Here is a 12,500-nt window from a genome sequence, read left to right on the forward strand (position 1 = left end):
TGTCCATAGTAGTGATCGACTGTCCCTGGCAATGATCGACTGACACTAGCAATTATCATCTGTCCCTAGCAATGATCAACTGTCCCTACTAGTGATTGCCTGTCCCTAGTACTGATCATCTGTCCCTAGCAATGATTTACTGTCCTTAGCAATGATAGACTGTCCCTACGAGTGATTGACTGTCCCTATCAATGATCGACTGTCCCTAATAGTGATCGACTGTCCCTCACACTGATCGACTGTCCCTGGCAATGATCGACTGTCCCTGGCAATGATCGACTGTCCCTAACAATGATCAATTGTCCCTAGTAGTGATTGACTGTCACTAGTAGTGATTATCTGCTCCTAGCAATGATCCACTGTCCCTAGCATTGATCAACTGTCACTAACACTGATCAACTGTAACTACCCTTGCATCAGGAGCCCGGCCAAAAACTCGGCTAGCCTGGCAAAGGCTGGCCAGGCCGGGCTTTCCGGGTTTCTGGCCAGGTTTACCAGGAAAATGCGGCCTGGTAAAGCCCAGCAAGCATGGCCACAGCCAAGCTTTCTCGGCAACCTTGGCCACCAAAGCTTGGCCTTTCTGGTCTTACTATGGTTTAACGGCCAATTATCTTTAATGTAGCAACGTAAACATTATATTATATCTCCCACTTGAACATGAATATTATATTGACTGTTCCTAAATTTGACACCTGAGACTAGACCTTTGCATGATTATTCTTAGATGTACAGATTCTCTGATAAAAGAACTATGTAAATGATTTACGTAAGTCCTTCTCATTGACATTCTATCATGCTAAAGTACAGCTGTAGTACTTAAAATTTCATGTTTTAAAGCAATTTAAACTGTCACACTGTTCGGCCAAAAAGCCTGGCTTTCCTGGCCTTCCAAGATTTTTAAGCCAGGCTTTGCCAGGCTTTTCTGGATTTCCAGGCCTAATTTTTGGGAATTGAAAGCTATTTAAGGACAATGTGGATTAGGATTTTATGGGAATCTTTAAGAATTCCACTTTATGATTCAACTTGAGTGTCACTTGAGTGAGTTAAAATTCTTGAAAATTTTGTGCAATAGTACTGAATGTGCCAGTGAGACAATAATAAAAGTTTAAGTGCCCTTTTAGGATTTGATTTCATCTGGTGCCTTGAAAAAATGAGCTTTAACTTCAACCTTCAATACATGTATAACAAGGTTTGGTCTTATTCAAAGCATGCCATTATGTGAATGTGATATTTTTCGAGTTAATTCACTACTCGTAATATATGTACTTTGCTTAAACAATGTCCTTTAAAGGCCCCAAACTTTGAACATAAAATCACTCTTTACACGGGGAAATGAAAAAGAAAGCTTTTATTCTGATGTATTCTATAGATTGTGACAAATATCATCAACTGGTAATCAGATTACCTTGTTTGATGCCCTCATAATCGGCCTTATTCCAAAAGGAACATGATGCATTACTCTTGAGAATTACACACTCCAAGTCAGTACTTAATCCTTTCAATGAACTCCAGTATCTTTTAAATCTTGCCCATTTATAATGAATCCGTGGAAAGACTGTCATCCTCCGCCATCTTGAATAACACGTGAGAGACCGGACTGGAATCTAGTGAGCCCTTTTCGTTTTGGTCAGCAGTCAGTGGTAACCAGTCCAGCTCTTACAGAATTTGGGCGGTTTTCTTCAAACGTTTGTGTATCTACGATCACACGTTTGTGCATGGTGACGATTTTTTGGTTATTTTACTCTTTAAATCCTGATCCAGGCAAGGAAATGCTTACAACAACTCAAGTAAAAAGGTAAGCGTTAACTTTAAGCGAATAACATTTGATTTGATGACTTATTGTCTTTCAAATGAAGAACGGTTTACCTTCTATTTAGAATTCACATTTTCACACCTTCGAGTCAATTTGTGAAGCAAGGTTACTCAATTTGGCTTAATAAGTGCTATAAGCCTGTCAAAAATTGGCAAACCTTTAATGAAGAATAATGAAGTTTTAGAGCAAATGGTGAAGCAAATGATTGGGAAAGCAAGTGCTCATACCGCAAGTTATATCAGGGCGTATCTAATCGATATTTTCGATACTCGATAGAAATCGATCGTAATCGATAATAATCAATCGAATAATATCGGAAATCGATATATATCGATCGCTCGTTTTCTTGTGATTATCGATTTTGATCGATTTTTGTAATTAGCTATCGATTTTATCGATTTGTTCGAAAATAGACGAAGATCGTGTCGATTCACTTTCGTCAAGTGTTTATTTCTAGCGCCTGGTTGATCCTCGCCAGAACGAATCCCCAACTCACTTGAACTAATAAACAGCAGTCCATATAAATTCAATTAACATCCTCTTAACACTTTATTGAAGTTTGACTATCGGAGTTTAAATTTCGCTATAAAACTTAAAAGAATCGAGCATGCAGTGTATTAAAACAACAAGACATTGAACATTTTGTAACGCAACGTAACGCAGTGTAACGCAACTGTAATTTACGCGTCCAAGAAGTCACGCTGTCTGGCACGCCTGCTAGAGTTTATCCTGCAGGTTTATCTTTCACGAGTCCTTTTCTCATTCTGTTTCAACATTAACAACCTAAAAACTATTGCAATCAAAGATATCTATATCGCTTTTAAAGCTTGGCAAGTAGCTAACATAAGACTGCATAAAGCAAGATCAAAGTCGATTACGAGGTAAGAAAGTTTTCACGTCCGCCTAAGGAGCAGCTTTCACCATTTTTGTTTACGAGATGGCTGTTAAGGTTTGGCGCACGTTTTTTATTACCGATTTTCATCGATGTGATAAGAAAGTTTGCGATTATCGATTTCGATCGATTAAATCAACTAATTAATCGACAAATATAGAGTATTATCGAGTAATATCGATTAATCGATTAGCTTTTCGATGATCAATTTCGATCGATTAGATACGCCCTGGTTATATGTATACGATTGGCAAATGATTCCTTCACGTAAAAAATGGTAAATGCTGTCACTTTGACTATTGTAATCAATGCAGAAAATGCCTGAGAAAGGTATTATTGACGTTTGTAAGTAAAGAGATCCAAATTTATGAGTTTACTCTTCACACACTTTAGTTGTAATAGAAATGATCAGTGATTTTAAGAGAAATCACTACATGCATCTGATTGAAGTGTAATAATACTGTTTATTATTCATTCAAAATAATTCCCATTTCTGATTGGTTAAAACCACACGCATAATTCACCATAACCAGCTGCTGTTCACCAAATTTGGAAAGAAGCTTAGTCATATTGAATCAATGACGTCAAAAGTGCAGCCCGCTGCAGATTATTGAACCGATGATGTCAAAATGACATCAAAAGTGCAGCCCGCTGCAAATTATTGAACCGTTGACCGAAAAAAAGCTGGGGACGAGATTGCGTTATTTTTGTTGAGCAGAAAAAAATTATGGCTGTGAGTAGGTTTAGAAGTTTGAGCGAAGAAAATATTTTGAATGAATAATAAAGCGATTATTGAATTCGGCTTTCATAGAATATGAAGAATTCTGCAGATCTCGGAGGATGTTATCCACCTCAGCCTTCGGCCTTGGTGGATAACACCCTCCTCGACCTGCAGAATTCTTCATATCCTACTCAGTTTCATTCAATAATTGCTAAATATGCTGCATTTTGTTGCCATGAAAGAGTACAAAGAGACACTTCCTGAAAAAAATGTTTGATAGGACAGCAGGGAAAGGTCCTTTACAGCAGACAAAAATGCTTAGCAGCCAATTCTGTCTCCTCAACCAGTTATGGTTTGATGTATTTAAGGATCTCTCTTTTTAGACTTGTTATAGTTCTCTGGTTTATCTGAAATGTTTAAAAGCTTTTTTCGTATTTAATATTAAAACAAGAACCCAATCCAAAGAGTTTGACATGAATTACATGTTTAGGTACTGCTTTGAACTCTGTTTTCTATTTTTTTGCCTGTGAGCTATGGTAGTTACTGTTAAGTAATGATCCGTGTAAGGTGGATAGCAATTTCCTTTGTTATGCGGCAACGGGGCTTTCCCCACATAGGAATGTTATCATTTGTACACAGAGAATGCATAAACCTACAGAAAAGCCGTTAACGCAATAAAATTCATTTACAGCCCACTTTGAAAGGGTGTTTCCTTGTGTTAAAAGATTTTGACCAATCACAAGAGTTGAAAACAAAAGCCAAGAAACGTTTACAATTTTACATGTTCCCTACATACAATTTCTGTGGAATTCATTTAAACTGAGACCAGATGAAAGATGGAAGATGGTTGGAAAGTAAGGATGAATATAATACTGCTTTTATGAAGTTTTGTTAACTTTTGCTGTTTAAGCCAATCAGAAGTAAGTACAGACAATAGAAAAGTTATCACCTTTTTGCATACCAATTGAATTCCAACATGTTCGTTGCCGTTGTTGCTATCGTTCTTATCTGGACCGTTTCTTAGTAGCTTGACTGTAATGGATTTTTTGTAGTTTCCAGCACATCTCTGATTTGCTGGAATATTATAATATTTTACAGGAGCAGGATCTTATAACCTTTTTAATTTTTACAGTTGCTGAGATGTAATGATCTGTACATGTACATAAATTAATACCCATTGAAGCTGAATGTGAAACTTGCTACTTGTTTGTATGTTGATTAAAGGACCTTATTCAGGGCTCGAAATTAACGAAAAAATTCAGTCGCATTTTGCGATAAGATACGAAAATTTAGTCGCAATTTCGCAAATTTTAGTCGCAAAATCGCCACGCTGCATTGTGTTGTCAGCGGTTTAGCAGAAAAATATGAGCTTGCTGAAAATGGCGAATGATCGAAGGAATGGAGCTGTGCACGTAACATCGCAGCTAAATTACTATACAATTACGCTACCTTCAGAGGAAATTCACAGCAAGAAACAAAATAATTTTGTCATTTATTTATTTGTTTGTCTATTTTAGCAAAAGTAGCAGCAAAGTGGCAACTGCTAACCCTTTTGTTTCGAAAGAACGAAAGTGACAACAAGTCGCAAATTTGCGACCTCTCCAGATATATTAGTCGCAAAGGGAAAAATTTAGTCGCAAATGCGACCGTATTGGTCGCAATTTCGAGCCCTGTTATTACTTCAGAAAACTGACCAGTGAATTGACTGAATGTAGTCCAACACTAGGAAGGATCACAGCTGTTCCCTGAATATATGGGACGGGACGGGAATTGCGTGAAAAGTCATTTCATTCCCATATCAGATGCAGCATACATGTACATGTATGTAGACAATAATTTAGAGATTGTATGGAAGTTTACCATATCATTCCCATATCATATGGCGGTATCTATGGAGTGCTACCAAATATGTAGCAATCCCATAGTTTAAGATAATAGAGTTATGACTAAATGAAGACAGACTGCCAAGTATGGGTTTGATATGGAATGCAGTAGCCCATACCAAATCCAATTGTACATGTATGGTCCATGGAGTGCCCATACATGTAGGTTATGCCATATTATCTCCATACTTGGGCAATATACATTGTAATTATGGCCCATATCAACAAATTTGGTAAGGGTTGTTGGGCTCAATAGCCCTTTTCACGGTTAGTTTTTCTCATTTGCATCACAATATAATCTACCATGTATGTGAGGCAATTTCGGGCTATTTTGTAGTTTTAACACGAAATTGCCTCGCACCCACGTTAGATTACATTGTAATGCAAATGAGAAAAACTAACGGTGAAAAGGGCTATTGAACTGTCTTTGATTAATTACAAATAATTATTAAAATTGACATGGTAGTGTCTGCCTGGCCAGGCTGGCCGAGGTTCCTTTGCAAGCTTGAACAATTTTTGGCCCCGGGCGGCCCGGCCAGTGCTATAAGTTGTATTGCAGGCCAAACTTTAAATTTTCTGCTAATAAAATTAATTCCTTGCAAGGCTTGACTTGCCAGTTTTGACCCTGGCCAGCCATGACCTTTCCAGGCCATGCAGACCATTTGTTTTTTTGCTTTTCCTTTCCAATTTTGGCCCCGGCCAACCCCAGCGAGGCCAGGCCATGGTGGCCCTGTGGCCGCAGCTTCCCCGGTTTTTTTATCCCCTGGCCAACCCGGCCAAAGCCTGGCCACAAGCCGGGCTCACCCCGGCTTTCAGGCTAGGTTTGATTGACCCTGGCCTACCCCTGTCTGGCCGGGTTCCCTAGCATTGATCATCTGTCCCTAGCACTGATCAACTGATCACTAGTTGTGATTATCTGTCCCTAGCAATGATCAACTGTCCCTATGTGAATACCTCTGAATACCCGAATAAAATTGGAACAATATTGTTTAAAATTATTAATGCTTTCAATTGTTTTAAGGGGAAGAGCGCTAACTGCAAAACGGTTGCTGTGGATGACTTCTAATCATCATAACTTCTTTCCTATCCTTGGTTTAGACTGTGGCCATTTGTTGCCATGCTGGTGCCATTAACTCTCACCAGTCATTGTTACCATATTTGGAAAGTCACCTGACCAGAACACAAAAACCCTAAAAACTCACACAGCTTACAATGTACATCTTTCTCTGATGATACCAAAGCCAACGGCGGGATTGCATTCACATACAAAATCTGTAGTACTGGATTTCTTGAATTCATTTTACTGACAAACTTACATGTATGATATCCTATGATAACATGACAACAAAAGTCAATTGTAGCCTCCTTGATTTTTCTTTGTTGTTAACCCTTAGTATGATAATATTTTGTTCGATCCAGCAACAAGGCTTCATTTCCACCTCCCCATCACTTATAAATAATATGAACCTACCTCACCTGGTAACCGTCCCTTATTTTACCGGCCCTGGATATCACCGGGAAAGTTTACGGGTGCTTCAAGGACTGCATTATCGGGCCCGATAAATTCTCCCGATAACGGCCCCGATAAGTTAACGGGCCCAGAAGTTACCGGGACTTTCGAGAAACGGGCCCCTGCTCTCTCTACCTTCCATCTCCTTGACATGGGATAATTATTTCTGCCAAAACTATCTTAAATCTCATTCATACCAGTGTATTTAGATATGTATAGAATCTTAAATGTTATCAATAAAATCTTTCATTAATTAAGGAATAAAGTTCACACAGACATTGTCAGCTCATCATCTTTTATACATTGTACAGAGGATCCACCTGTCTAGTGTTGAAAGAAAGGGGAGCTTAAATAGGTAAGTATTTACATTACATGTATGTACATGAATAGACACTATGCTATGTTAATCAGTCCTTGCTTTTCTTTTATTGTGGAAAACTCTATCTACAAAGTAATTTAAAAACATTACTCTATAATTTTACAAAGAAATTAAATAAATGCCTCCAAACTGTGCCTATTTTTTAACATTTGAAGTAAGTGCTAGGGGAGATTGTTTCATCATTCCAAGCGTTATGAAAACTATGGACATTAGCTATTTACAAAATGCAGAGATATCTTCATGGTTATAGACTGCTCTAAGGAAAGGATTCTTCATAAATATGATCCAATATTTTCATGTGGCATGCTTGAAAAAGATGCAAAAGTTGTCATGGTTGGTTTTGAAAAGGTTTTCATATTGATTAAAAAGAGATGACTCTTTTTAGTCTTTGTGTTAGCTGCTCTCACTACCATAGTGCTACAGAAAAGACTACTATTTTCATCACTAAATAAGTGTTATTCAGGCACTAAATTACATGTACATGTAATTAAAAAGTGTGATATTCACATACCTAATCAAATATTCCTTAAGATTGCTTGGGTATATTTACAAAGAGCAAGTAGAGTCATTCCCAGAGGTTAATCCAACATTGCTTTTTCTACTGATAACATTCTGTCCAAATCTAATTGAATTTTGTGTTGATTGCTGCTGATTGTAAGTTGGGTTATTGTTTTGCCCATTGCAAGATCTCACTTGGCAAAAGTGATTTTCAACACAATCCTGACTGACAATTGCAGGTTTAATGCTGGACTGTGGGAAATTCTTGAGTTTAATCTACACCAGTGCATCAAAACCAAGACATATGGACTGTAGGTCAAACCAGAGCTTGCTGGATATAAATGCTGCACTGTCATTTGCACCTTCCTCCTTCCAAGACAGCAAGAATGTGTAGAAGATGTTTAACTTTTTCAACCGTTGTCATTGATGTTGCTACATGTAATTGGACACTCGGAATTGACAAGGTCAACAATTTCTGAAGTGTGCTCGAGGAGTCTAAGCGAAGAGTCCAATGGAATTCCATCTTCCTGGTCTTGGTTGTCAGTTGATGTGATAATGTGATCTCGATGACTCTGCAGAGGAAGTTAATGTCAATTTAAAGTAACAGGTATGCTGCAAATCAACATATTTCTTGTAAAAATGAATATAACTTAATGTAAACAAAGCGTCCAATTAAGCTTTTTACGGTAATTTAGCCATTTGCCCCTTTACCCAATGACACTATATGTAGAATTTTAGAGTAATGAAAGAGTAAACATTAATTAGTTTATACACCTCGAAGGTAGACATGCTTCAACTTCTTTGTGGAATGGATGGTGATATAAGGGACTTTAAACTTATTTTAATAATATTATTAAGGCCAAAGGATCTTGATGACAGCAGGCAAGTTAAAATTTTAAAGAAAACGACAACACTCTTAAATTTGCAAAACATGTTTCGACAGAAACTTCTGTCATCTTCAGTTGATAGATTTACAAAGCGTTAGAAGTTGAATTTATAAGTAGGAAAAATGCTAATTACATTAGTAACAACGGAATGTACATAAAACGTGGCAATGTGAAAATTAAAAAATTAAAAATTATGTACATTCCGTTGTTACTAATGTAATTAGCATTTTTCCTACTTATAAATTCAACTTCTAACGCTTTGTAAATCTATCAACTGAAGATGACAGAGGTTTCTGTCGAAACATGTTTTGCAAATTTAAGAGTGTTGTCGTTTTCTTTAAAATTATTAAGGCCATTCTTAAGACTATTACCTGCAACATAAATAGTATTTTTTTGTCAAGAACATCCTCAGCCAAATGGTTTCTCATTCTTGAAGCTGGATCCAATTCAAAGTGTGCAATTGTGAGACGTTCATGTAAAGGATGGGGAAAGCTGGAGGGTCATTCCACAGTAATTTGGATGAGAAATTATTAAAATGAAATTTGCTTAAATTGCTCAATTTTCTGATAAATGGATAACATGTTAAATAAGGCTTTTGAAAACAACTAGAATTGTTGGATATGAATTGTTGTTTATGCATAAATTATCATAAATTATGTTAACTAATGATAACAGCTGTTGCGGAGGGGAAAGTTTTATGTTGGTAGAATATAAAAAAGAAAACAGCAATTTTAGTTAACTGGTCTGGGACACAAACTACTCCAGACTAACTAACTTAGACACTGGCCAAACTCTACATTTCTATCAGTATGGCACCTACAGACAGCCTTCTGGATGCTCTTTTCCCTTCCGCAACGTTTTGAAGCCTAAAAGTTTTGTTGGTGCGCTTATAAATGACAAAGTCAACTTCATGTTTTCAAATCTTCTAATTCTAGGTCCAGGGTTAGTTGTATTATGTTTGAAAAGAAAATTTATTTTAAACTATAGCCAAGAGAGATTCATTAAATTTTGTTGTGGAGGGGAAATTTTGTTGCGGATGGGAATTCTGTGGAGGCAAATTCTCTTTTGATAATGATTTCACTGAAAATTATGACGTTTACATTTAACAAGAGATATCATTTTTCTATCATAAGTTCAGCAACCAGGTTGTGTTTCAGCAATCTATAAGGTAAATCGTGTTTAAATTAAAATGACAGTCAGTACAACAAAACTGGTGAAAATACCTGTAGCTAATACATGTAATTATATTTCCTTCATCATGCAAATGCCAAGATGAAAAATTTGAAACATTGCTACTTGAAAAATTATAAAAAGAAGGCACCAAATAATAAAATTCCTCAGCACAGTTCATTTAAATGGTCACACATTTCATCCACTGACTAAAAAGTTATAAACTTAACTGTCCAGTTGCTTTAAATGAAACTCTACCTAATTGACCAATGATGTTTTCATATAAAACAGCAGTTTTCCACTCAAAGTTTATTGCATATGAACTGCATATGAAAGTAGATGATTATTATGCAGTTGACTATGTTAGCTGTTACTACTTTGGCAGAGTTATTCAAATTCAGGGTCAGTTTGCACAGTTCAAATTTCTGCACAGGGTTAGGCTTGGTGCTGATGCAGGTGAAATATTCAATTGGCCAACAAGGGATGATGTGGCTGATGTTCATGTCAGCTGTGTTTTCTATGGACCCATTCATTTGATTGGCAACAGTCCATTTAAGATTATGGAGCATGAGCAAGTTATGTTCCGTTATATCCAGAGGCACTGATTTTCTTTTGAAGGGTTGTTTTCTGTTAATGTTGAAAATACTCAAGGAACAGTGGTCATTATTGAACTTATGAACTCACAGTCAGGTTTTTCTGATCACATATTATCTTGAGGTGTTTTTGTGCCAATTAATCTTAACAAGGTTACATGTATGCATTACTAATGCATGATTTTGAATTTTTATCACAGTACTGTTTCTGACACAGTGCAAATATTGTGCAAAATGTTGAAAAACTTAAGTTATTTGAAAGCAAATGTGAAACTGTTGTATAAACATTGAAGTGTGGATGTTATCACTTGCTTTAAACGTCTTGCTTATGATCTTCTGAAAATTGGACAAATTTTCCCCTCCGCAACTTCCCTTCTGCAACAGTAGATGCTGTTTTCAAATCCTACCTCATTGAGAAAACCGTAACTATTTAAGTTTGCTCTTGTGATCTTTTCAATTAATATAAATTGGGAAAAAGCATCAGCCTACTAGACTCAAGATAATATTTCAGAATTCAGAGAATCTGCTAATAAAACTAAAAACAAACAAAACACCAAGTTTTCTGTTCCCCTCCGCAACGGCCATATTTTTAAGCTCTATGATCTAAGAAATGCATTTTGGAGAAAAGCAGGACAGCAGCAAGTAAAGCTTTGTAGATGATCTTAAGCCTCAATAGGTTATGAGAAGTAAAGGACAAATTCTTATTTAAACTATAACAAGATCTTCGCCTCTAAATTTCCCCTCCACAACAGACGGAATACTGTGGAATGACCCTGGACTGATTCCAGTTGAAGGCATCTTTCCACTGTTTCCAAAGGATGCTTTTGCCCTCAAATTTCAAGCATCTTGGTTTTTTTGCCTTATTGCTCTTTTCAACATTGTTATGGATTTTCTTGAAGTTATGCTAGAAGAGAAGGAAAATCATTTCTTTCGTTTTTAATAATTATTTAAAAGGTCAAAAATGAATATATTTCTCTGTCAGAAAGAAGCCAATTAAAAAAAAGTTGATTAGTGATTATTTGGTTCTGGTCCAATTACAGGTTTTTGGAAAATATTATTAATAGTACCCAAGCACTCAGACTAGAAGGATACTAGCCTAGGTAGAGGGAGTGGGGGTACTCATCAAAAATAATATAGGTACTAGTCCTGAGAATGTTTTTTAGTTTAATTGGGGGAGATAAGCTTTGGACACAAAAATTGCTAATGAGTATGAATTTTGGTTAACTGAATGATTTAAATAATTCATGAAAAGGAAATTTTGGTTAAATACAGTATCAGTACACACTGTCTTTAGATAACATGCCATTTCAAATTATTATTTTAAAAAACTTTCAAGTACTAAAGAATTTCATTTGAATAGTTATATAATCCAGCCTTCAGTAAAATCCAGATTGAACTTCTCTTAAATCCGTCAATCTTGGGAAAACAAGGCAGTCATTTATTTATTCCGTGCAGACATGTTTGTGTTTATAGTGCTTTTTTATTTCTAACTTGTCTTTAATGATGTCCATAAAGTAATTCACATGTTTTTTCAAGGAAGGACAATATGAATTTACATGTATCTTACAATCCATAATAAATACCATTGATCCTCCTGTGTAAGGATTTCTTGTTATAAAATTTGCAGTTGCTGGATCATCTTTAAAATGCAGCTTGATGAACTGGCCGTTGCAGTCTGCCCCATCAAGAATACACCAGTATATACTGTAAATAAAACAATACTGGTAAATGTCTGTGAACTTTTTTGTTTCAGTTCCATGTTGCAAGAAGAAATGTGGAGGAGCTAGCTGTGAGCCTTCTCAGGCAACCAATAATAAGTGCTGTTGAGGATGCACCTTGTTTTTACTTATTATTTCAGTACATTGATAGCATGCAAAGGAACATATAAGGAATGCATTTCAGGTTTTGAAAAACAGTTTTTAGTTGAAATAACTACCATAGCAAAAAGTTTAAGGTGTAATCCTAACCACATGAAAAGATATTCCAAAAGCTAGTGATCCAAGGTTAAGGTAATGAATGTTACTTTGGACAATCAATTTATTGCAAAATGTTCTCCCATTATTAACGTATATATTAAAGTACAATTTGCTATCATTAAAATCAACTCACTCATGTGGGTGGATACTATCCAGGGATAACACTGTGGTTGATTTT

General features: G+C 36.2%; 1 long non-coding RNA gene across 2 annotated transcripts; it reads left to right on the plus strand.

Moving 5' to 3' along the window:
• Positions 1-1,685: 1,685 nt before the first annotated feature.
• LOC138013311 (uncharacterized) lies at positions 1,686-12,235 on the plus strand. 2 transcript variants are annotated; one of them, XR_011125200.1, is made up of 4 exons: positions 1,686-1,795; positions 7,131-7,174; positions 7,936-8,303; positions 12,100-12,235. It is a non-coding gene; the product is annotated as an uncharacterized lncRNA (long non-coding RNA). The 2 variants fall into 2 exon arrangements; XR_011125199.1 differs by lacking the exon at positions 12,100-12,235 and having other exon boundaries at positions 7,936-8,587.
• The last annotated feature ends 265 nt before the right edge of the window (positions 12,236-12,500 follow it).

Source organism: Montipora foliosa, chromosome 8 (assembly GCF_036669935.1).
Source record: "Montipora foliosa isolate CH-2021 chromosome 8, ASM3666993v2, whole genome shotgun sequence".
NCBI lineage: Eukaryota > Metazoa > Cnidaria > Anthozoa > Scleractinia > Acroporidae > Montipora > Montipora foliosa.